Source organism: Macrotis lagotis, chromosome 5, assembly GCF_037893015.1.
Source record: "Macrotis lagotis isolate mMagLag1 chromosome 5, bilby.v1.9.chrom.fasta, whole genome shotgun sequence".
NCBI classification, from domain to species: domain Eukaryota; kingdom Metazoa; phylum Chordata; class Mammalia; order Peramelemorphia; family Peramelidae; genus Macrotis; species Macrotis lagotis.
In genome coordinates this window covers 211323763-211351533 of record NC_133662.1, presented here as the reverse complement: position 1 = coordinate 211351533, position 27771 = coordinate 211323763, and positions in this window count along the sequence as shown.

Genomic DNA, 27771 nt, shown 5'->3' with positions numbered 1-27771 from the left:
AAAGTGTTGACCTGCATTGGTAGAGAGAATTTCCTCACCTGGGAGTCCCTATATCAATGAACTCAAAGCTCTAATCCCTTTCCCTTTCATTAGCTCTAAAAATGACCAACTGGGTTGGGAAGAGGTCAAAGGAGGATTTTGGAAGTCTTTAATAAACATGTTGTCATCCTCTACTATTCTAGGTCATGCTCTTCTCTCCCTTTTGGATCTCCCATTTCACTTTTTTTTTTGGCCATGTATGTTAGCAGTTGATTATTTTCTCTTCATAATTGTTTTTAATGGGCTCGTGTGGTTTGTCTGTGTAATGAAAATGTATAAGTATATCCTCTGAAGGTTGAAGATGACACGCCTGTTTTGTTTAAATATCCTTCATAAAAAGCATCATCATTTTGCTATGAAAATTCACATCAGCATTTTACTATTGGCCATATATTTAGTAGTCTGGAATGAAGGTTTCACCTAGCTCTATGGGAATGGTTGTTTTATTGGAGTTTCTGTCCTCCCTGAGACTTTTGGGAGCTAAAACCCAATTGGACATCTAGAGGAACAATGTAGAAGCAGCTTGATGGTACAATGGATTGCATTTTGAGCCTAGAGTAGGGAAGACCTGAGTTCAAATTCATCTCTATACACTCATTAGCCATGTGATTTTGGATGAGTCATTTAATTTGTTTCATCAATGGTAAGACGGATAATAGTAATAATAGCACCCTGGGTTGTGTGAAGATCAAATGAGTCAATATTTGTAAAATGCTTAGAACAAAGTGGATGCTATACACACACACACACACATATATACATACATACATGCTATATATAAAAATACATATGTACACACATATCTATACATCTATATACATATACATCTATAATATATACATATAATATATATGTAATATACACATATCTCTATACCTTAACTATTCTTATAAACAAATGATATGACAATTGCAGGATCAAAGAAATCCCAAACCCGAGCTGGAAGGGATCTCAGAACCATCCAGTCCAATCCCATCATTTTATAGAGGAAGAAATGGAGGGAGAATAAGGGCTTTGCCTACGGTCACCAGCACCCGTTTCGCACCACTAGGTGGCACTGTGCCACTATGTTAGCACGGGTCTGGAAGTCAGACTAGAGAGGGAAATGGAAAGGATCCACACTCAGCCGAGCTTTATCAAGTTCATTGGTCAAGGGAAGGGAGTTTCATCAAGCTTGCTGGTCGGGAGAAAAAGAAAATGGAAGGTCATTTCTGGTTGAAGGTTCTTCTTGTAGGGAGAGTTATAGAATCATTTATAAAGCTAAATAATAGCTTGATAAGCCCAGGGAACATATACATTTATAGTGCATGTAAGCATCATTTTTAATGTCTCTCCCCATTTTCCCAGTTCGCATTTCCATCTTGTATACTGTGATAAAATCTACCAAACAAACCTGCCCTGTATATACCCAGCAAAAGGGATATACATAAATACACATCTGGGTGAGAAAGAGGGAAAAAAAAATGAGTGTAAAGGAAATAGCATATAAAATGCAAATACATCACCATCAATTCTTGTTCCTGAGGAGGGCAGATGGCTTCTCTGCAATCCCTGATGGGCATGTGCAGCCTCAGCAGAATATCAACCACACAGGTGAGCTGGAAGGATGATAGTAATCCACGTCTCTGATAACCACCATTGGCCCTTCTCCTCCCTAAGCACCTGGGAAGGGTAAGGCTGTGTTGAGGCTATTTTGGTCTCAACTGCTTCTCCCTAGTATTGACTGCTATTCTCTGTTTGCTGTCTCTTCCCTTTTGCCCTTACACTTTGTGGCTTTCCAGAAACCATCCAGAGTCCCAAGTGCAGTATAGGTCCTTGACCAGGAAGATGAGCCAAAATTGAAATCCCAGAACCTTCATGGAGTTGAGAGGACTATTAGAGAAGCTCCAGAGACAGCATTTGATCCCAGTTGGTTCCCCTTACTTGAGTATTACTGGTTTTTGCATTCCATTGTATTATGCAGCCTCCCAATCACAAATCTTTTCATTTGTTTAAATGTGTATCTGTCATCCTCTTTTCTACTCCTCTCTCCTTGCTTCATCCCCCTCTGAAAGAAAATTTACCTGAGAATCACGGTCAAGCTCATACTCTCTTTCTGGTGTCTTCTTCACCTGAAGCCTAGGCATCATGGGCAAGGGGAAGGGTTTCTCTCCTTCTCTTAGGTCCTGAGGAGAGGTTTGAGGTTTTGATCTGCTTCATTTGTCATTTTCTAGTTCTGGGTGCAGAAGATAAGAGTATTAGACCCTGGAAGCTTGAACAGAGGTGATTTTTTGAGCTGGAATTTTAGGTTCCACATTCCTGCCAGCCCAGCAGGAAAGCCATATGAAGCCAGGGTCTGGAGATGTAAGTTTTGGACAAGGAACTTGGTGGGACTGGTGCTATGTAGGAGATCAAGCTAATCTGTGAACCTCATCCTCCTTCCTCTTCAGGGACCAAGGAGATATAGGGGGATTATACTTCCTTGTAGTATTGGGGGGAAGGTTTATGCATTTGTTTTTGCTATATTTTTGAAATAAATATTTCATTGAAAAAGCAAATCTGATTGTTAATGGTTAGATTGAATTGGGGTGTTTGGACCCCTCCTAAAATTGAGGGAATACAATCAGTGGAGGTTTGAGTCAATGGCAGAAATTAAACACTTCTCCCTTATGACATGTTATCTTGGGAAAGTCACTTAATTACTCCGTTCCTCAGTTTCCTCATCTATAAAATGAATGAATTAGACTTAGTGTTTTCTGAGTAATCTGTACCAGATTACAAATGAACTAAGGTATATTAATGCTTCCATACTTTGATGTATCTGTATCCCTTCTTCCACAACCAGTATCAGTGTGAGGACTCCTGCTAATTATAAGTTTTTCATCTTTGACCTATGGAGGATTCATTTGGGGAGAGGGGGCTCTCTCTAGGCTTCAGGTTCTGGATGTTTTCTTAATTCCCACAATCCTCTGTTCTCTCATGAAAATAAAAGAAAGGGGGAAAGTAAGTGACAAAAGTTCCATGAAAATCCTGTGCAATGCATATCTTGACTTTATTGTATATCTGTTGTCTTCAACAAGCTACCCTTATATATCATAAAAGTTTCATAGCAATCATTATTAATTTCAAATGTTTTAATTTCAATACCAGGATGTTTAACCTTTTGTGTGCATTGGACTCTTTTGGCAGTGTGGTTAAGCCTAAGGAATCTTCTCAAAATAATGTTTTATAATTAATAATATACAAAAGGAACCAATTGCATTGAAATATGATTATTAACATTTGAAAAAAAGTTCATGGATCCCAGGTAATAAACCTCAGCATTAAAGGTAGGATATATATGCACATGTTTGTATATGCATATATGTGTATAACATACACACATACATAAATATGTGCTTATATATATTTTTCTAGGAGGAAATCATGACAACATCATAACTTAAGATGCTTAACTTTTTTAAATAAAGAATTAATATCAGATGAAGATTTACTGAAATAATTAAATGAATGGAAGCTATGCACAATAAATCAGAAAAACTCTGGAACCAAAGAAGAGCTTTGAATGCCAAGATCAGAAGTTTATAATGAATCCTAGAGGTAATAGAGAGCTATGTGGAAACATATTAACTATTGGTGTATTGGGTACTATTTATTTCAGAAAGAATTTTTCCCTTCTGCCTCTAAATTTCCTTAATTGTCGGCTAGGCTTTGAATAGTGGTAAGCAGAAGTAGATAACACATCTTTCTACTATGTACACCTAGGCTTAAAATGATAATGCTTAGCATGTTTGTATTTGAAAAAGCTATTCCAAAATTCCTCCTGGGCACAACTGTTTCTTGTTTATATTTCTATCTCCCCCTGCTGTTGAACAAATGAAAGAATGGAATAAACTGTTTCCATCACACCCTAGTCCTAGATGGAAGTGAATAGAATTATTGCTTCATAGGAATTAACTATCATCTTTTTATTTTTTCCTCCATTTCCTACTCAAATATACTTAAATATAGGGGGTCCTCATTTTTTTTTAATACAACTCAGTTTTTGTAGTATATATATGTGATGGAACATTATTGTTGTATTAGAAACCAGGAGGGATGGTAATTCAGGGAAGCCTGGAAGGATTTGCATGAACTGATGCTGAGTGAGATAAGCAGAACCAAAAGAACATTGTACATCCTAACAGCAACATGGGGGTGATGATCAACCTTAATGGACTTGCTCATACCACCAGGGCAACAATCAGGGGCAATTTTGGGATATCTTTAATGGAGAATGCCATCTGTATCCAGAGAAAGAATTGTGGAATTTGAACAAAGACCAAAGAATATTACCTTTAATTTTTTTAAGTTTTTTTTTTTTTTTTTGCAAAGCAAATGGGGTTAAGTGGCTTGCCCAAGGCCACACAGCTAGGTAATTATTAAGTATCTGAGACCGGATTTGAACCCAGGTACTCCTGACTCCAGGGCCGGTGCTTTATCCACTGTGCCACCTAGCCGCCCCATTACCTTTAATTTAAAAAAAAAACCCACTGTTAGGGGCGGCTAGGTGGCACAGTGGATAAAGCACCGGCCCTGGAGTCAGGAGTACCTGGGTTCAAATCCGGTCTCAGACACTTAATAATTACCTAGCTGTGTGGCCTTGGGCAAGCCACTTAACCCCATTTGCCTTGCAAAACAAACCAAAACAAAACAAAAAAAACCCCACTGTTATCTTATATAATTTTGCTATCTCTTATATGTTATTTTTCTTCCTTAAGGATATGATCTCTCTCTCATCAATTCAACTTAGATCATTGTATACCATGGAACCAATGTAAAGACTAACACTGCCTTCTGTGGAGGGTGGGGGCAGGGAAGTGCGATTAGGGGAAAAATGCTAAAATTCAAAATAAATAAATAAGTGAATACACAATTCTATGGAAAATACGGCACAGTTTTGGAAAATATGCTGTGAAGTCTATAATTGTAAACAGATTCCATTTCCTCATAGGGTCAATGGTTTTAATTGAGGGTATTCATGAGCAAAGGCAGCTAGATGGTACAGCAGATAAAGTACTGGACATGGAGTCAGGAAGACCCCTCTTTTTGTTTTCAAACTTGACTTCAGACACTAGCTGGGTGACCCTGGGCAAGTCATTTCACCCTGCTTGCCTTGGTTCCTCATCTGTAAAATGAACTGGACAAGGAAATAGTAAACCACTTCAATATTTTTGCTTAGACTACCCCAAAAGGGGTCATAAAAAGTCAGCTAATACTAAAACAACCAAACAACAATTCCTGACTAAGGAATGGACATCAAAAATATTGTAACTGGGAACATATTACATCTAACAACTCTAAGTCATAAACATCAAATAAAATGACTTAAATCTCAAATGTGGAAGGGAGCACTGAGATTCTTGAACAGATATATCACTACATCATCCTTGGCAAGAGTTTGTTCACTCTTTACTTCTACCCACACTTCCAGTTCTGCTATGAGCCTAGAAAAGCAAGACTAATTTATTTTCCACGTGAAAGCCCTTCCAGAGTTTAAGAGAAACATCATGTCCCCCCCCAAAATCTTTTCTTCCCCCTTCTTACTTCTATCCTTCTATGTATGGCAGTTTCTAATTCCTACCCCCACTAGGTTATGACTCAGTTAGAAATGGGCCTTTTTATTCTCCAGGAAGATCTCTGAGGACCACATGTTGACTTATTTCAAAATTATTATCATGTATTTTTATTGTATTTTTATATATTTTTATAAACATCCCCCAATTTCATTTCAATCTGGTTTGGGTCCAATTCAGGGAGTGTTGTGGGCTGCATGCGGCCCCTGGCCCTGACTTTGCTACCTCTGCTGTAGCTAATTGTCTTTCTTAATAGAAGATAATTAGAATTAGACATAAGACTAGGTATGTTCAGGGCAGAACAGAGTTCAGCAGGGTTATCACTATGTTTGGAACTAAGCCTAAAACCTTATGAACTTTTCTAGCTGAAACAACTCATTTTTGCTTCATATTGAATTCATCTAATCCAACCTCACTTCATAGATGAGGAAACTGAGGTCAAGAGGGGTGATTTGCCCAAGGCTTCACAGGGAATAACAGAGCAGGACCCTAGCATCAAAGTCCTATTTTCCAAGGTTTGAATCATTTCTGGTGTTTTTAACCTATTATGGTATGCTTATATCTCAAAAAACCCCCTCAAACCAAACATCAGAAATTGCCCAAACAGCTTCCTTCTATAATACTCCACAGCCTTATCTCCTATTACCTAAATGGAATACTGAGAGACCAGACATTAAAAGCTCTATAAAAGGAACATAAATGTATTAATTATACATATTTGAATAAACCTGTGGATGTCCTCTTGGAATAAGGGGGGGAGGGTTTAGTGGAGGAGAGAGCTCTGGTCTTGGTATCAGGTTCAAATTAGGACTGTGACATCAGTGGTTCCTATCAGTGGAGAAGCTCTGGGATGTTTTTTAAATAAACCATTTACATCACTTTATAGTCATACTATAAAATGTAAGCATCCAACATGTGTTAAAAATACACCTCTACTAGATTACAAATGAGCTAAGGTATATTAATGCTTCCAGACTTTGATGTATCTGTATCCCTTTCTCCAAAACCACTATCATTGTGAGAATTCCTGCTAATTATAAACATTAACTACATAGTTAGCAATAATTTTTCTTTGCCTTTTTGAAATTTGGAAAGGTTTAAAGAAAATTATTTGTATGATCCTAAGAGTTTAGAAAAGGGAGGGCATTTTATGATACAAAGTTGACCGGGATTCAAGTACTGTCTTTGACATAGATACACACGTAATCTCTCTGGACTACTTTCCCAAATCTGAACCCACACGTATAAATGGGATCCACAAAAGGAGGTTACTATCCTTGGATTCTAGAAGTAACTGTGTGGGTGGCTATGCCTGTCACTGAGGCTAGTAAGCCCCCACAGATGTGCTTCCTGTTAAGAATTAGCCAGTAGACAATTAACTTTCAGAAAAAAATTACTAAGATGACATAGTAAGAACAGTGGGTTCAAACTAATTTTCCACCCCCTTACCCTCCTCACAAAAGCCTTGGGGCACAGTGTTCTTCAGATACAAAATTTATGAGAATGCTTAAATTTAGAGTTATCATGACAGTGAGATATGTTCTAAGATATGGATGCAGCAAAGGGCAACTCAATTTTTGGTTATAGAGGTCCTCTGTATAGTTCTTACACAGAACCTTTTAAGTTCAAATTTCTGCTATGTGAGTAACTCAGGCTCTGAGGACTTGATCCTGTCTTGAGGTCTTACTCAGCCCTCTTGGTCATTCTCTTTGAAGCTGCCTCCTCCTATGAAGGTCTCTCTCTCTCTCTCTCTCTCTCTCTCTCTCTCTCTCTCTCTCTCTCTCTCTCTCTCTCTCTCTGTCTTCTCTCAACTTGATGCATTGTGTCATATCAGTCTATTAGCTCTGATGACCTGCCTAGATAGGGAGGGAAAAATCCTTTCTTTTTTCCATGCCTAAAGGGGTCTGTTTCCTTAAAGCAACCTCAAAGTTTTCCTTAATACCTAACTAAAATTGGTGAAATTTGCCCTGCTATGTAAAACCTTCAGAGATATGATTAGCTTGTTTGCTTTACCCAATCATGCTGCTCAATCAAAAAGATTCAATTTTTATAAAAAAAAAATCACTGGGTGTGTGTCTCGTTTATATATGAAAACCTTGTCGTTGTAGGGTTGTAGGAAATTTCTTAATATTATTTTACACTTTTAAATTGCAGTCTGTACCCTCTGTGACCACATCAAATGAAATGGGAAAGGAAACATTCTCCCTTACCTAGCACTTTAGAAATCTGAACTATAGATGCTAATTGGATAGCACATCTAGATAGAGAACTGAGAGTAAAAGGTAATGAGCAGAAAAGCAAGAGCTAGCTATACCACTGAAAATGATGAGCTACTGGGGAAGCCAGGTGGCAAATGGAATATAGGACTTTAAGTTCAGACTTTTTCAGAAATGATTGAGACCCTACTAGAGATGAAGTGGGTAAATAAGATCGTTGATTGATTCTGTGGTCAATTTTCTACAATATGATTGTAAGTAAGGATTTAATGGAATTGATTACATAGAGTACATCAAGAGAAAATATGAACTCCTCTAGCCTGAATATGTTCCTAATTATTTTGATTCCCTACATTAGCTATGGGAGTGTTCAAGGTCTCCTTCTTTTTTCTTTTATTTTGGAGGGTTTTCTTGTCACCTTAGGATGATGATCATAAACAATTTTTAGGGTTTTATTATAATTTTAATAGGGTCATAAACAATTATTAATCTGCTGGGAGATTTCTGAATAGGAATAAAGACAATCTCCTGGAACTGCTTTAAAATGAAACCAGATGTTACTTAAGGGATTTTCAGTCCTAACCTATTAGATGAATTTTCTACATTTGTAGAGATTACATTTGAGACCCGGGGTCTTAACTGATTTAAACACCATTCCCCATTTTGCTTTTCCAAACTCAGTATCCCTTTGGAACTGAGCTGATGGCATGGCAGAGAAGCACCAAAAGAACAGGGGATGCCCTTTCTTGACCATGCTAACCTTTTGCTTGATAATTTTGATTTGAATCATGTCAGTCAGTCAATAAGCAATTTTTAAGCACCAACTCTGGGACATTGTGTATGACCCCGATCAAGTCCTTTAACCTCTAAGTACCCTCCTTTTGTTCCCAAATGCTCTAAAGATTCAAAAATTGGAGCTGAATTACCCATCAATACCTCTAAAAGCGATTTCTCCATGGGAAGTTCCTGACACTGATAAACTCAGAAGCTTGAATCAAAAAAGATGTAAATAATATTCTTGACTTGGATTTTTAAAAAATTAAATGTTAGAGAATCATCCAGAGAACCATCACAGTGATACTCCCACATTTATTTCACTTTGAAATATTCAATAATGTGATGATTTAAAATCTCTTGGATGTTTATGATTGAATTAATTTTTTTCTTTGGAACAGAGTGAGTAAATTTTTTCAATCAATGCAGATTGACACCTGCTCTGCACTTACTAGAGTTTAACTGACCTGGGCACTTAAATGTAAGGGTTACCGTTAGTGTGGGGTTATACAATCAGCATATGTGAGAGTCATCATTTGGACTCAGGTTTTTCTGACTCCTAGGCTGCCTTTCTAACTACTATTTTTCTCCTCTCAATGTTACCACTTGTTACTATACTGCAATTATCAATAACACTGGTATTAAATACGAACACAAAATTAAAATATGAACATTCATACTAATAGATAACTCAATAGTAATGTTTAGAAAGTTATCTAGTTACCATTTAGTCAAGAAACAGTTATTAAATGCCACTCTCTGAGCTAAGTTTGGGGATACAAAGAAAGGCAAAACAATCCCTATTCTCAAGCAACTCACAGGTTAATGGGGGGGGGACAACATGCAGACAAGATATAGGGTAGTGTCTGTAGCCATTACATTGTATCTGAATGAACATGAAAACAGGAGAGGTACTACAAGACTGAAAAAGATTCAATGTATAGTATAATATACCAACAAAGGCAAAACAAGACATACATACATGTTGTTTTTGTCCTTTATTCTAGAAGAGAACTATGGTATCAGGGAGGTCATGAGAAGCAAATGAATTGGATTTGAGTGAGGGGGGACTATGCTAAGTCACCAGTCTCATGTTCTCCTCTGAGACCTCTAGGTCCAGTGGACAGATATGGATCAGGGTAACTGGAGATGACCTGAATGCAGTGAGAAACCTTGGTCTTTTTAAATTGAGGTCTTTAAGCTGTCTCAGTTTGATGAAGCAATACCCATTCAGTGATTAAGGCAGGTAAGAAAGAAATGAAATAAAGAATGGCCTATTTTGCATAGTAAAAAAATTGTGTTGTCAATCTGGGAGGGGAAGGTTCTGGCCCAAATAGAAACAATTTCTGTTTACCTTCACTCTGAACCAGTCAGGGCCCAAACAGTGACCAAATATGTTTGACTTGGGACCTATTGTTGGTCAATCAATGAAAGCTAGGGTAATTTGACCCCAAGATATCTAGTCAAGTTTCAACTATCAAAATTTACATTACTTAAGACAGAGGGTTTGATATCCTAGGGTGGATAGAAGAAAGGGAAAGGAAAGAAGACAGGAAGGAAAGGAAGGAAGGAAGGAGAAGGAAAGAAAGAAGGAAAGGAAATAAGAAAGAGAAGAAAGGAAAGAAAGGAAGGAAGGAAAGAAAGAAAGAGTTATATATTCTAACTGACCAGCAATGTTGTTGTTTGTTCATTATTCTCAAAGAATACCCTAACATCAGGGAATTGATTTGATCACATGCAAGTCACTTGGATTTGAGTGAGGCAGAACTGAGCCTTCTGGGGTCAATGGCCAGATATGGATCAGGATGGCTGGAAATGGCTCTTGATGTAGGCATTGCCTCAGTCAAACCAAGAACCATTATACATAGGATAAACTGGAGAAAATAAACAAAGGGAAGGGACTAGCATTAAGGATGATTGAAAAAGGCTTCCTATAGAAGTTGGGATTTTTTGCTGGGATTTGAGGAAGGCAGGAGCCCAAGATGAGGAAGGTGAGCATTCTAAGTGTGAGGGCATGCTTATTGTCTATGACATCAGGGAGGGTGCTGGGGAATAGACTAAAAAGAATCAAACTTTGTCCACAAGGGACTTACTTTTTTGTGGGAATACACAAATAAATAAGTAAATACAGCTCAGTATGACAGATAATCAGTCAACAAATATTTATTAACAACCAACTTGTAAACTAGACAATGGAGATATAATAAAAACAACGAAACAGATCCCATCCTCAAAGAGCTTTCATTGAATGGGAGAAATAGTATGTAAAATATAAGTATATATAAAATATTAGTAAATATAAAATAATTTCCCCTCTCCCTTTCCCATTTTATTCCCCTTTCCTTTTCTCTTCTGTCCTCTCTTCTTCTCATGTTTTCTTGGCCCATGTTTACTTGGGCTCAGAAGAAAGGAGATCTAAGGTCATTTACACAAAAAAGGTATCAAAAATGGGAAAAACATCCTGTTTCTTCACTCAAACGATCCTCTTATAGTCTTCAGAGAGTAAAGTAAAGTACTAGTGTTGAGGCATTACTAGATATATGTCCTTGGGCATGTCATAATAACTTCTTGGTGCCTCATTTTCCCCATATGAAAAATAAGGGAGTCAGACTTGATGTCTTCTGAGTTACTTTCTCACTCTAGATCTATGGTCTTGTGGATTCAAATCTCATTCCTAACACAAGCTATATGACCATAAGCAAGTGGCACCATCTCTCTGAGCCTCAGTTTACTCTTATATAAACTGGGAATAATAGTACCTGTGGTATCTCCTTCAACAGATCAACATGAGGTTCAAATGGGACAATGTAGAGTGTTGTATAAACTTTATGGGTCCTTGATCTTATGGGTCTATGTATTCCCTCCATAGATACAAATTGCAACCCATCTGCCCTACTTTAAAGGACTCTATACATGTAAATTATATCTATTCTGAGTTTGAACTAGTGGGGAGAAAAGTCTTGATATTTAAAGATATAGAGTGGGTGTACAAGGCAGGCTACATCCTATATTTAATGATGTTCTCCAGTTGTCTTCCATTTCCAAAGTGGAAGGAACCAGTTCCTCCTCTCTCTAGGTATTCTGGGCTCTTGAATCATGAAAGATTCATGATCACCAGTTGTCTATACAAGGCAACAAGGGAGATTATTAATCCACGTGATTATATTGCATGTAAATCCACTTGCATTTTTGTCTTTGTTATGTTACTGCATGAAGCCTTAATCCCTACTGAATCTCAAGCCACCAAGAAGACTTCATTTGAACTCGTTGTACAGGAAGCTTTCCCAAAACAGCCTGCTTGCCTTTGATAGTGACAGCTCCAGAAAGCTGACAAACTGCCATAGTTTAGAAACATGACTCTTTTGGGAGTGGGGTGCTGGAGGGGGCTTGGGGAGAATGGAGAATCAAGGAATAGAAGGAAAATTCAAAGACTGGGAGGAAGAAATTGGGTCAACCAGGAGGCTCATGAGTCTTTCTCAAACTCTGATGTTGCCTTTAGATCTCAACATGTTCAGTTTATGTTGGGGGTTGAGAGACATGAATAGTGCAGAACTTTGGAGTAGGGAAGAACAGAGTTCAAATCTCACCTCTGTATGACCTAAGGTAAGTTGATAAGCTCAATGAATATAATGATCTCATATGAAAAGTGGAGATGATGATGATGATAACATTTATCTCATAAAGTTGTCATGAAGATCAAATAAGAAAATATATGTGGAGCTGTGTGATCTGAGACAGATAACTTAAACTCCGTAGTCTCATCTGAGAAAAGGGGGGGGGAATATAATGGGACTTTAACTTTCAGGATTATTATGAGAATGAATAAAAGAGATAATTCATTTTATGACTTTGTTTTAATTTTTTGCATCACTACTAAATGATTGTATTAAAAATATTATTTCCTGTGTGCTAGATACCCAGTAAAAGGGTGTGTATCTATCTATCTATCTATCTATCTATCTATCTATCTATCTATCTATCTATAAATATTTCTAATAACTTGTTTTTGTTGCATATTGAGATAGATGGTCTAGGGATTTGGAACTAAGATTTGGACTGGAGACCAGTGAGGTTAACTCACGTGCCTTGGGTCACATAGCTATTATGTACTTGAGGTTGGATTTGAACCCAGGCTTCTTCAAGTCCTGTGCTCTGAATACTATGTTCTATTTAAACAAGACACTTTAGAGTAGGGTTTATTTGTTTATTTATTTGTTCATTCATTTCATCATTTATTTATTTATTTACTCACCCACTTATTTATTCATTTACCAACCCATCTATTTATTTTTTATTTGTTAGTTCATCCATCCATTATCTATCTATATCTATCTATCTATCTATCTATCTATCTATCTATCTATCTATCTATTATCTATCTCTCTGTCTATCTATCTATCTATCTATCTGTATATCTATCAATCTATCTATCTATCTATCTATCTATCTATCTATCTATCTATCTATCTATCATCTACCTACCTATCTATCTATCTATCTGGTATATTTGTGTTTTTTCATTTGAAGAAAAAAAATGTCTTCTGGGCCTGTTTTTTTCCCAGGGTAGAGGGTTTTTCTGAGTTGCTTTCCAACCCTATAAATTAACACAGAATCCTATGTGAATTTGATGAAATCGGACTCAGATTATGATGAATGTGTGTCTGAGCAGAGTCCACTGTGTGTAAGAATAAAGGCTGTAATATTTGAGAAGAAACTGGTTGGTCTGGGAATGGTAACTAGACAGTCCTCACGAGGCTTTACTCGGTGGACTTCAGTGTGACCAGTAGGTGGCAGGCCTGCTCCAGGTTAGGGATGACCACCTTCATCATACCCAGATGGCTTCTTACAGCCTCATGCTCCTTCTCTCATGACCTGAAAAAACCACTGTAGTGCCCTGGGGCCAACATTCTCTGCCCATGCCAGCATTAGGTTATTTGGGGGAATACTGAGGGCAGTCTGTACCATGGCTGAAAGAGACAAAGGAGTTCTTTTGTGTATAATTAGTGTCAGGAGAGGATTTTTTTTGGTGTGTATTTGTATGTAAAACAAAACTTTTTGCTATAAAGAAATCACAGATTTACAAACAAATGAGGATTTAAAAAAAAGCAATACTGGAAACAAAAATTTCATTTTTTCAAATGGAAACAAGTCCCATTTCAGAAATGTAAATCAACAGGATGAATACTATAATCCTATTAGATGGAAAGATGCCTCATGGAATTTGTTTTGGGACATTCTTGTATCAATGATGAATATTTTTCATCCACTTAAAAGACTTTTCAAATTTTATTCACAACTTGCACTGGGAAGTATAAGAGCTGAAAGAAAAGGTGAAAATAAAAGCATTCATTTTGGTTTCCATAAAGTTTGCTTCAAGAAAAATCTGTCCTCCTTTGGAGATATTTTTTTTGCAAGAAGTGACTTGGGTTGTTTTTCAGGGATATTTATTTGGTAGGTTCCAGGAGAACTAAATGGGGGTTTTTAAAGTAAGGAAGGCTTACTTAAGCAGATTCTTGGAACAGCAAGTTAACTGACAGGGTTGGAACTTAATAGGAAAATGAACTTGCTATTTCTGTACTTGTAAAAGGCTGTTCATCAAGAGTAAGTATCTTAGTAGGAGTAAACATTTGATTATTTTTGGATGCCAAATATAAAAAATAAGATGGAGAAACACAGCAAATATTTATTAATGCCTATTAAGTTCTATTATTTTTTCTTCTACAGTGACAATGGCAAAATGCCAGAGAAGGGTAAACAAGGTACTAAGCATTGCATGACTTTTAGACATTAAGCCAGTTATTGGCACTCTAAATGAGAGGGACCTTGTCCAAGGACCCCTGGTAGAAAAACTGTTGGAGGAACTAAATCAGATTAATCTTGATATTCTTACCATAAATGAAATCAAGGAGAATAAAAGTACCATTTAATTGGAAGGATGGTTCACAAAGTCTCCTTGGAGAAGCAAATAAAGGAGGCTGAGGGAAATGATTTTATCATGTACCTAAAGGCAACAAGAAACTTCATTTCATGGGATATCTGTTTCATCTCAGGAATTGTAATGCTTGTTATAAGTATGTGTGTTTAGGAAGGACTAGCTTCTGCTGTGTAAGGGCTTGCTGAACCCTTTTTGGGACTCCTTTCCATCTTTGTTGGCCACCTGATTCATCCAAATCTTACCTGTAACTCCAAGAAACTGTAGTAAGTTCAGTGGGTAATACAGCTTGATCAATAGATCTGAAACTTCTTGAATTATAGGGATATCTCTTTCAACATATGCAGACTTCCCTGGAAGAATGGAAGAATGATCCAACATCTTTGATGACAATTGAAGCAGGTCCCGTGGAGTACTTAGAGCTTGGTCAAGCATCAAAGATGCCAAGGTCATTCATTGAAATATGGGCCATTGCCAGCTGACTTGACTTTTGTTCTGTTGCTGGACTTCATGAACTCAGAAAGAGAGAGACAGAGGACTTTGGGCAACTCTGCCTCACTTAAATCCAATTCATGAGCAAATTAAGACATCATCTGTCAATGGTCCTTTAAGAAAACAAAGGTTGAACAACTTTAGTATTTTCAAAAAGGATTAGACTAAAAAAATTTTAGTTTTTTCACCAATAGAAGATGAAATTCTACAAATACCTTGAATGACCATATAGATGGTATGCCAGGGAGACAAAACCTGGAGAGCTAATTGACACTTGCTTTAATGATAGAAACTTAGACAAGGATTGGATATAATGACTTTCTCTCAGTATCTTCTATCTTACCTGTTTTTTCCCCCTTCAATTATCCCTTTTTATTTTGCCTTTATTTCATGACCCAGGGCCCTCATTAATTAGTTTATAGTTTAAGAAGTATTTGATATTCATTATAGGTCCCCCTACTGCTAATGTCTTTCCTCTGAAATAACCTCTCATTTAGATCCTTTATAACGTGTATTTAAATAATTTTTAAAATGTTGTCTCCTTAATTAGAATGAAATCCTTGGGGGGAAGGGATCATATTTTTGTCTTTCTTTGAATCCCCCCTTTCTTAGCACAGTATGTGCTAAATAGTTGATTGACTCTGATTCCAGAAATCAGAGAAATAAATGAATTACACATAATTTTGGGAGATCATTTAATCCCTCTGCCTTGGTTTCTTCTTATGTAAAATGATAGTCTCTCAGGTGCCTTCCAGCACATGTTATCAATGATATTCCAATTCCCTAAAATATGACTTGTCTTTCTTTTATAACAAGAGGTCCAAGATTCATATTTAGGTTCTGTTACTTACTAGGTGATATTGAACATGTCCATTAACCTTTTTTTTGGGTCTTGTTTCCTCATCTGTAAAATGCATTTGGAATACATGACTTTCAAACTTTCTTCCTTCCAATTATGAATCTCTGATTGCAGAATAGGAGTCTCCTTTTCTTCCAACACATTTCTATATCCCTCCCACAAATCTTCTGTTGGAATTGTGTCTTGAAAACTGATCTGAATACCAAGAAAGAAAGGAAGAAAAAAGGAAGGAAGGAAGGAAGGAAGGAAGGAAGGAAGGAAGGAAGGAAAAAATGGGGAAGTCATGATGAGGAAATAGAGTTGAGATCCAATTTGAGTTTAGATGAATTTAGTCTCAGGTTTAGTCTTTGTAGATGTTACAAATTTAACACTAATAAGATTCCCACATATTAAAAAGAACTTTAAAAACTAAATATTGCAATTTGAGAACTTGAAACTAGACATTCAAAAAGAATAGAGCTTATTGATGTAAATCCCTTAGTTTTATTTGTATTTGTTTGCCCATGTATTATTTTTAGCGTGTTTTTGCTACCGACTTTCCCTTGGCCTCTCCTAGCTAATTAATGCTAATAAGTTTCACTGGGTCTATTTTGGAAAAAAATAATTCCAACTGGTTTTGGTCAGACCACTGGATATAAATAGGCTTGTTAATGATTATGGTTTGAAGGACCATAAATAAAGGGCAATGCAGTTAACCATGAATTAAAGAGGAGGTGACTAAATTGTCAATGGAAAAGGGTGGTAACAGTTGACACTGGTCAGGAAGACTGTTTTAGTTATGGCTGAGAAGGTCTGAGAAAAAAAAGAAAATGGAGCACGACATTATTCAGAATGAATTTAAATGAAGTTTTCAAAAGCAGTATAAGTAAAGATAGAAGAAAAAATGTCGAGAATCAGAATCTTAACAAAAGGATATTAAAGATCATGTAGTCTAATCTCTGTTTTAATTTAAGAATTTCTTGTATAGAATGAATACTTCAATAGTCATTTGTTAGATGCCTAGGCTAGGCAGCTGGACCCTGGAGATGGGAAAATGAAAGAGTTCATGTCCTCAAGGAGTTGATTCTTTTCATTAGCAGAGACAGAACATGTAGAAGAGTAAGTGGATTCAAAAGTGTTTCAAGAAGGAGAGACTGAGAATTATTGGAGAGGGGAGGGATCAGGAAAGGGCTGATAGGAAGCAGCATCTGAACTAAGTTCTGAAGGGAATCTTTGAGGTCAAGGTGAGGAAATGAGGAGGGGATGCAGTATTTGGCAGGTTGTGGTCCATAGTCCTCTTAAATATATGCAAGGACTAGAGTCTTTAATTGATAGGGCGATCCAGTCTTTTCTGTATAACTCTAGTAGTAAGAAACATCTTAATTGATGTTTCCTTTCTCAGATTTTCCATTCAGATTTCTACCTCTTCTCCAAAGCACACACAAAGCCAGCCCTTTCAAATAGCTTGAGTAAGGCATGATTACTGGCTGTGTGATCCTGGACAAGTCCCGTAACACTGTTTGCCTCAGTTTCCCCATAGGTAAAAATGAGCTGGAGATGGAAATGGAAAACCATTTAAATATCTTTGCAAAGGAAACCCCAAATGGGATCAGAAAGAATCTGACAACTGAAAAACAACTGAACAATACCTTGATCATCCTTAGTTCTTTTTTTTTCTATAGTAGATGATGATTAGTGGAGTAGTGAACTGGATCTGAAGTCAGAAATAAGTTCAAACTTGAATTCAGACACTTTCTGGCTTTGTAACCCTAGATGAGTCATTTAACCCTTTTTACCTCAGTTTCCCCATTTGTAAAATGAGCTGGAAATCTGAAGTTAGGAAGTAGTTCAAACTCGAGTTCAGATACTTTCTATCTTTGTGGCTCTGGGTGAATCACCTAAAAAAAACTCTGCCTCAGTTTCCTCATCTCTAAAATGGAATATTAGTATCATCTATCTATCTCTCATATTTGTAAAATGTTGTGGAAATACTATTATTATTTCTTCTGCTTCTTCATCTGTTAAATGACCTCTATGATTCCTTCCAGGTTTGAATCTATGGTTCTATGAGTCAGTCACTAAACTCAAACTTCTGGTCTTATTTTGTCTTACTCACCAATCTATCCTCTTGTTGTTCAGTCATACCTGACTCTATGGGACCCCATGGACTTCTTGGCAAAGACACTGAGATGGCTTGCCATTTCCTTCTCTGGTGTGGCTCCATTTTATAGATAAGGAACTGAGGCAAATATGGGTTAAAAGTGACTTACCCAGGGTCACAAAGCTAGCGTCTGAGGCTAAATTTAAGCTCAGATCTTATTCACAATGCCATCTATCTTGTCCAAGGGAGCAAAATTGATATTCTAGAGCAGAAGTTCCAGGGGCTCCTTCTTGCTTCCAGGATAAAACACAAATTCAGTTATTGCTATTCAAAGCCCTTGTCAGTCTTTCAACCCAATTGGCTTATTTGATAATCCATTTCCTATCTGTGTTACCTCTGCCCAGGCTCTCCCTCATGTCTGGAATTCATCTAATTCTTTGCCTCTGCCTCAAAGATTCCCCAACTTCAAATTTAAAGTGGGACCCCCTACATGAAGCCTAGCCCAATGTTCTTGGTTGCTAATGACATCTTCCTGAAATTGCTTTGTCTTTTCTTTATAAAATTTTGTACTTATCTGTGTCCATAAGTTTCTAGATTTAAATGGGTCCTATTTAAGAAAATGACAGCTAGGTTGCCCAGTATATAGGGTGTCAGGTCCAGAGTCAGGATGACTCATCTTCCTCAGTTTAAATCTAATCTTAGACACTCACCAGTTGTGTGAATCCTGGGTAAGTCACTTAAATGTGTTTGCCTCAGTTTCCTCATCTGTAAAATGATCTGGGGGAAAGAAATGGAAAACCAGTATCTTTGCCAAGAAAACCCCAAATATAGTCATGACTGAAAAATGACTGAACACATGGACATGGAGTCAAGAAGAACTAAGTTCAAATCTTAGCTCAGACACTTTATTTGGCTGTGTGATGCCAAGGTTCTCTCAGCCTCAGTTTCCTCAAAAGCACAATAGCTATTTACCTTACAAGGCTGTTGAGATAAACCATATAAAGTTTGAAAATCATAAAGAGCTCTTTAACTGCTAGCTAGTCCTATTATTGTTACATAGTCAGCACTTAATGAATGTTTATAGAATTGAATTCTGATTTTAAATCCAACTTCCTTTGTGCCTAACTGTTCTGCCATAATATATTCTTGGAATCAACTGCAATATCATGAATTTATTTTTATTTGGTCTGATTTTTGCATTGTAGGAGACAATTTCTTATGGTAATATCCCAAGGGACACTTTGAGATCTCTGTGTGGCTATTGTAAAAGGTACTCTGTCAATAAAATCATCGATGTAAATTGATTTATTTTGAAAAATTCTGGAATTGATCTTAAGCTCCAGAAGTGTTATCCTCTGTTGCCAGAGAAACATTGGTATCACAAATCAAATGAGCTCATTTTAAAGTTTTTCCCATTTTTTTAAAGTGGTAAAAACAATTCCATTCCAAGACATTCTCTGAGATTTCTCAAACTCTAGCCAATTTGATTTCATGCAAAAATATTTATTAACAAGAAGTAATTTAAGTAATATCATTTTTCCCCTTCTTAGGAAAGGACAAGTATGTAGGCTACTTCTGAATTCTTCTCCAAACCCAGATACTCATATGAAATGCATTTCACATCTACAAATGGGCCTACTCCAGATATGAGCTTTTGTTCAATTTCCATATTTTAGAAGCCAGATAAAGTGATTTTTTCAATAGATGGTCTCTTTGTGAAACTTTTCTGGTCTGTAGAATAGAATGGCTGTTGTTATTGGAAAGAAGGAATTTCCTTCAATAAAAACCTTGGACTGAGGTTTTTAAAGTGAATTGATTTTATTTCAAATTGCTAAGCTTTGGACTACAGAGTGATCTTCAGTGTTTTATTGACTATTTCAATTGCAGATAGAAATCACTGCAAATCAATTTAGTGGATATTAATGAATATTTATTAAGTGCCTTCTTTCTTTAAGGACTCCTTGAAAACACAAGACTACATGAGATAATTGATACTTATTTTAAATAATCAGACTCTTAAGGACTATTGAAGGTATTTAAAATAATATTTTATGATGTTGACTGTTGACAATATTGTACAGAAACTATGCTATTTTTTGATCAGATAATTACATTCTTGGTATTGAAAGCACCTGAAAATTTTACATTTTAAAGCATTAGTCATTTGTAGATAGTGATATTACATATGAAAACTCCTTGGCATTAGAATAGAAATCCTGACCCTCTCCCTAAATAACAGAAGGCACAGTGGATAGAGCACTGACCTTGGAGTCAAGAGGATAGGAGTTTGAATTCAGCCTCTGACTCTTACTTTGCTGTGTGACCTTGGGCAAGCCACTTAACCCTGATTGCCTTGTATCCAGGGCCATCTCCAGCCATCCTGATTCATATCTAGGCACTGGACCCAGATGATTGTAGAGGAAAAAGTGAGGCTGGTGACTTAGCACAGCACCCCCTCACTCATATCCAATTCATGTACTTGTCATGGCATCACCTCTCTGATGTTGTGGTATTCTTTGAAAATGAAAGACAAAAAAATAATTAAAACCAAAACCCCCCCACTGTATTCTAATCTCAGCTCCACTATTGAATTTGCAAGCTTGAGAAAATGATTTTCTACCTTTTGAAACTCAGTTTCCCCATCTATAAATATTATACATAAAATCACTTGTTCTTACCTCTTACAAAGGGTACATGAATTGAAGGATTATTTCCAGAAGATGACAAAAATAATAGAAGTTAAAAAGAGATACATATAGAATATTTGGGTCAGGAAAATGAAACAACAAAAGGCTAGAAATTATATGGAATATTAAGATTTAAAAGGTCATGCAAAAATCTAAGAATATTTTGAAGATTAACTTTTTTAAAAAGATAAATTTATCCATGGAATTAAAGAACAAAGAAGTCCATTAAGGAATGAAGGGACTCAAGATTTAAGGAAAATTTAACTGAGAGAAGTGAGGGTAGAAAAGTTGGTACATATATCATGTACCAAATTTCCTTGTTCTTTAGGGATGAATATATTATATAAGACAATTATCGATTGCATAAATGGGGAGAGAGTAAGTAGGAAGTGGAGGGGAATAAGTGATTCAGGAGAGGGACTGGAACAAGGAGACTAATGGGAGACATCTTGTCCCAGAGGAAAGGGACAGAGTTTTAATGAAGAGCATTTCCTTGGTGGACAGGATGTGTCTGTCGTGTGTTGTGAGATTAATCTGGGGATGATTTGTAATCTGGGAGGCTACCTGCTCTGAGGTTGTTACTTCTATGGATAGCATACTTCCTCAGGAAAGGTACTGTATGACTCCCTATAATCACTGGGCCCCTGAAAAGGAGAGGGCCACAAAAAACCCAACAAGGTTGAGAAGGCATGTCCTTTGAGATGGAGATAAATAACGGTGAGCGTAGGAGTAGGGATGAGCCTCAGGTTGTGACATATGATGACTATGCCTCATAGCTCCCTTTATCTAGTCAGCCTTTGCATTGATTTGATCCTCATTAGCCAGATCTTAAATTCTAGAATTGGGAATGGGGAAGATCCCATTGTAAACATGAAACTATTGATCAATAACTTCAATACTAGGAATTGCCTGTTGGTTCATAGGATCATGTATTTAGACGAAAACTCAGAGATAACTTATCCAGTCCTAAGATCCAAGGGGGTGAAGTCCAACTCATATAAGTAGTAAGTGCTAGAACTGAGACTCAAACCTAAAATCAATACTCATTCCACAGGAATGGGAATCCTTGCCCTTAGACTTTTAATCCTGCAACACTTCTGAATGTGAGGGATTGGTTATCAAGCAGAAATTTTCAGTTTGGTTCAGACTTCAGGAAATTTCCTGAATAGATAACTTGTCCCTATTTGAGACCTTGGTCCTTCAACACTGATCAATTGCTCCTATGTATTTCTAAAATCTTTTCCATGAGTGAAACTCATGGGAATAGGTTGGACAAGATAGGGTCTGAGGTCCTTTCTAGCTATGTGATTTCGTGATTCAGAGTTGAAAGGGACTTTAGACATCATGAGATCTAACCTATCTGATTCATGAACCCTTTATATATATATATATCCCTTCAATAGAAAATTGCTTGAGGCCATTGGTCCCCAAATTGTATATTGTGAATTATGACTTGAGATACCCCAAATCATATTTGACTTACACTTGTATACTCTAGTCTCCCTTCTTTCCTCATGTCAAAGAAAAATACTGTATCATGAATAAAAGAAGGTTGAGAACCTTTGCTCTAGGCTAGGTTCTAGTCTAATTCTCCTCTCTTAAAATGGAGAGAGCTTTCACACAATTCTTCAGTCCTTTCCTACAGGGCAACAGAGGCTTCTACATCAGTATTCCTGTCCCCTGACATTTGATAACCATCCATTTCTTTTTCCTTACATGATCTTTAATATCCTCTGAGATTGGGAAGCATCTGACTCTCATTTTAAATAGGGTAAAATTAGGACACAGGAAAGAACACATCCTGCTAATAGCCTGTAGGAACATTTATAAAAATAAACCTCACAATTATTAATAATGTTAAGGCTGGACCTGGGCCTGATCTCTATGGGAAGAGAACAGCATAGTTTAGGGCCCTCCTCTTGCTGTCCAGATCTTGGGAGCAAATGACTTTATGAAGATGGTAAATTGGTATTAAGTCATCATAGTTTTTTTTGACAGAATGGGTAAAATCTCCCTTTTTATCAGTGATAAGATGCAATACTGAAGTCAAAACAACAAAGGTTTCACATATGAAGAAATGGTAGATATTAATAGATTTCTAGACTGAGAGTTAGATGGAATTTTAGAGTCTAGTCCAGTTGTCATCTAGGGTAGCTCAGTGGTTCAATGAATAGAGTACCAGCCCTGGGGTCAGAGTCATCTTTCTGAGCTCAAATATGACCTCAGATGCTTATTAGTTGTGTGACTCTGGAAAGTCACTTACCCCTGTTTCCCTCAGTTTACTCATCTGTAAAATGAGTGGAGAAGGAAGTAGAAATTCACTTACTATTTTTGGCAAGAAAACTCCAAATGGGGTCATGAAGAGTCAGATGCAACACAGCAATAATAACATTATACCCAATCTAGGAAACCCCTACAGATGGTAGGTATTTTTGAACATTAGTTGTGATAAAGAGTTCACTACCTTAAAAAGCTGCCTATTCCAAGTTTTAACACCTCAGATGATCAGACAGCTTGGATTGAGATGCAGTGTTTTTCACTGTAAAATTTACCCATTCATCTTTGATCCTTAGTTGCCTCAGGGAGTTACATGGAGTGAGTCTTAGCTACTTCCTTCACAGCAGAGGCTCAAATTTTTAGAATGGTTATGTCAGCTATCCTCCTCTTTCTCTTTCATCTCCAGATTAGTATCTTTAATTCCTTCAGTCCTTCCAGATATGATCCAGTTTCCTGACTTTCATCGTTCTGGTTACCCTTTGGTTTGTCAATATTACTGTTATAATGAGATGCCCAGGACCCAGTTTGATTCTACAAACATTTATTAAGGCAAGGGACTTTGCTAGACACTGGGGGGGGGGTTGGGGATGGAGGCTAAAGTTAAAAATGAAATAATCCCTGCCCTCAGGGATGTTACATTTTACTGAATGCAGAAAACTGGATATGGTTTGACTAGCTCAGGGTAAGTCTAAGTACTATATAGAGTCCTAGAATTGGAAAAGATTTTGGAGCTCACTCAGTCTAACTTGTACCTGTCCATCAATTCTTTTTAACAACATCTTTGATCAATTCTCACTTATCTTCAATTTAAAGTCCTCTATTGATAAAGAAAACATTACCTTTCAAAGCAGTACCTTGTACTTTTTGAAATCACAGTTTAGAAAATCCCAGACTTACTGACTATTAACAGAACATGAAAACCCTTTGAAAGGCAGCAGGATGGGGTAGATGGAGAGCCTAGGTAGACTTGGCTTCAAGGTCTACATCTGATACATATGGGTTGTGTGACTCTGGATAAGTCACTTAACCTCTCAATGCTTACCACAGTCTTTGAATTCACTAAATTAAATTTAGTAAACATTTATTATTATTGTTCAGTCATGACCTATTCTTCATGACTCCGTTTTCTTGATAAAGATACTGGAATGGTTTTTCATTTCCTTCTCCAGAAAATTTTATAGATGAGGAAACTGAGGAAATTGGGTTAAGTGATTTGATAAGGGTCACACAGATACTAAGTGTCTGAGACTGGATTCGAACTTAGGAAAAGGGAGCTTCTTGACTTTAGACCAGATCAACTATCCACTGTGATACCTTGCAATAAATCATGATAAGCTCTGTGCTAAGCAATTAAGCAATGGAGTTAGCAAAAGAGATGGAAAATAGTCCCTGCCTTCAAAGAGCTGACAATCTAACAAGGAGGCCAAAGCCATGCTAGAGTATATACACAAAAATTTATATATATATATATATATATATATACATATATGTATATATATATAAATATATATATATATATATATATATATATATATGAGAGAGAGAGAGAGAGAGAGAGAGAGAGAGTTAATATAAGTTAAATAGAAGGAGGTGGGATTTTAGTTGGGACTTCAAGGAAGCTAGGGAGGAGTCAGTAGGCAGAATGAAGGAAGGAGTGCATTCCAGGCTCTAAGAGTACACATTATAGAGGACATAATGATTTGTGTAGGTAGAGGGAGTTCTTTATGCTAATGCATCATGGGTCCAGATCTCTCCTAAAATTATAGTACCTTTTTTGAAACCACATCATAACACAGCAATTATTGATTTTGCTATTAACTAAAACCCCTAAGATTGTTTTTCATATGAATTGCTTTCCAGCCAGGTCTCCTTCATTTTGGACTTAGTTAACTGATTTTTTTTTTTTTTTGGCAAGGCAATGGGGTTAAGTGGCTTGTCCAAGGCCACACAGCTAGGTAATTATTAAGTCTGAGGCTGGATTTGAACTCAGGTACTCCTGACTCCAGGGCCAGTGCTCTATCCACTGTGCCACCTAGCTGCCCCAGGTAACTGACTTTTAATAACAAATTAAGTAAAAGGCTTTGCACTAATATATATTAAATTTAATGTTTAGATTTTTAGCTCAGAATTCTAGTTTGTTTGCAATCTTGTTGAATCCTATTATCTAATGAAGTATATTGTATTTATGTACACATGTATACACACACATACACACACACACATAAGATGCTATCTAAGTGACACAGTGTACAGAGTGCAGGATTTTTAGTCAGGAAGACTCATCCTCATGAATTCAAATCTGGCCTCTGACACATTAGAACCTTATTTGCCTGAGTTTCCTCATCTGCCAAATGAGCTGGAGAAAGAGATGCCAAACCACTTCAGTATATTCACCAAGAAAACCCCAAATGGGATCATGAAAAGTTGGACACAACTGAAAAGACTCAACAACTCTCTCTCTCTCTCTCTCTCTCTCTCTCTCTCTCTCTCTGAACTTTGAGTCAGAAGATCTAGATTCAAATATTCTATCACTTTCCAGTTCTGACAATGAGCAGCTCATTAAACATTTCTAAGCCTGCTATAAATATAGAAATGTAACAAAGAGATGTAATTTTTGTCATGGAGAGCTTCCCATGTGGGAACTCCCTTCACATCCAGCTCTTAGGGAATTTCCTTGAGGTCTTAGAAGGTAAGTGACTTGTCTAGGGTCATTCAAATAATAAATATCAAAACTTTTATTTGAACCTGAGTCTTCCTCACTCCAAGGTCAACCTTTTAGGTACCTCTCTCCTCACTGTAAATTATGGGCAAGATTTTATTCTATTAAATGTACTCTCTATCTTGTGGAGTTCTTAGTATCATAGATTGAGAGTTAAAAGGGATCTTAAAGGTCATTTGATACACCCTTTTCACCTTACAGATAAAGAAACTGAAGTACTTGAATTGATTTAACTAAAGTCACATAGGGAGAAACAACCTAAGTAGACTTTGAATGTAGGTCTTCTAACTCCAATTGCAGTGTTTTCTCCTTGAGTCTCACTATCTCTTACAAAAACATGCTTTATAGGTCTTAAAATGCCTCTTACTTTGAACCACAATGCTCTGTCCTTGAATTACTCTGATATTGTTGGTAGCCTGAAGTCTATGATCTTGCTCTGATAGGAGCAAGTTCCTTTGAGTTATTTTGTTGACACAACCTTTGAGTCTTGTTATTTGCTTACAAAAAGTTGGGTCAGTAGCTTCTTGTGATGTGCACCAAGTTCTTTTGGCTAAGAACAGTTTGGTTTCCTAGGGAAGTATCCTTTCCACTCCACCATCCCTACAGCTTATTCTCTTTCAATCCAGTATATTTACAAAGTCATTAATTAATTCTTTTTTTTTAATGGTACTTGGCTGCTTTGGTTAAAAGTTGCCTCATTCATTTTTTTAACTCTTCCATTACAAAAGGGATAGTTAAGTTCCTTTGAAACTGCTAGAATTCAGCTCTGATATATCTTCTGAATGTCTGGGATAAGAGATAGAAGAAAAAGAAAAAAAAATTTGAAAAGAATGGAGGTGTAGGTGTGGGTAGATAAGATTGGTGGAAGGGGTACAGATAAGATATTTTAAAAAGGCATTTTGGAAAGCACTCAAGTGGTAGTACATAGTAGGAGCTTAATACATGTTTTAAGTTGTAAGAGCCTGTGACTAGTACGTAGAGTGATTTCTTTTACAGCTCATAAAGTAGGCACTCATTTTATTTAGAAACTGGAATGAATTTTAATAGGTAGTTCAAGTAATTAGGACAGCATAGTAGTTCAATGGAAAAACTGTTGAGCTGATAACTTTGGAACCTGAGTTCATCCTGTTTTTGCCATATCTCACATATATGACCTTGAGCAAATCACGTCATCTTTTGGGACTTTAGACTCATAGATGTCCTTCCATTTATGAATCTCATGCAGCCAACTATGTAGAGTTCACCATACTAATTAAATAAAACCTACTCATCCTTGCCCTTGACAAATACACATTTATTTTTATACTTGAGGGATAGAATTCATCCACACATACATTCTCTTAACAAATGAAATTACATCACCTCAATGTTTTAGTAGGTGATTAAATGTTTCCCACATTGACCCCACAGTGTGTTTCTTATTGTGTTCATTCATTTATTTTCCACTTTTCGTTTTTTGGGCAAATTAAGCAACTGATAGTGCCATTGCTCCTGGAAATGGTATGGCAGTTGAATATCCCATAAATTAATTCACTATCCTCATGACACCTCAGCCCCAAGTTTTTTTTTTCCTTTTTTCTGGACTACCCTCGTCCTCTACTGGAAAGTATGCTCCTTGATGGCAGGGACTGCCTCATGACTATTTATAAGCTAGCACAGTACAGTTACTGGAACCTTGTAGGTACTTACTGCCTTCATCTATTTGACTGTCTGCCTGAATACCCATCTCTCTCTATGATCTATTTATTCATTCATTCATCATGCACTCACTCATTCATTCATGTATTTTAGTTTCCAGTATAATTCACTATTCAAAATTCCTAGGTTTTTCCCAGTGTTGTCTTGTCTTTTCTTGTTTCTATTTATACCTCATATCTCAAATGCATATCTGCTATATTTCTGTCTGTAGTTGCCAATTCTTCCAAAATTTACTGAACTGGGAGTAATCAAGACTTTCTTCTTTAAACTTTCTAGAGTATTATAGACTTCTCCTTTGTTTTTAATCTTACACTAACATATTTTATAAATATTAATGTTTGTTGTACCCTATTCCTTTATTACAGATCAGTTTTAAAAACAGTAGTGGAAAAAATAAGAAAATG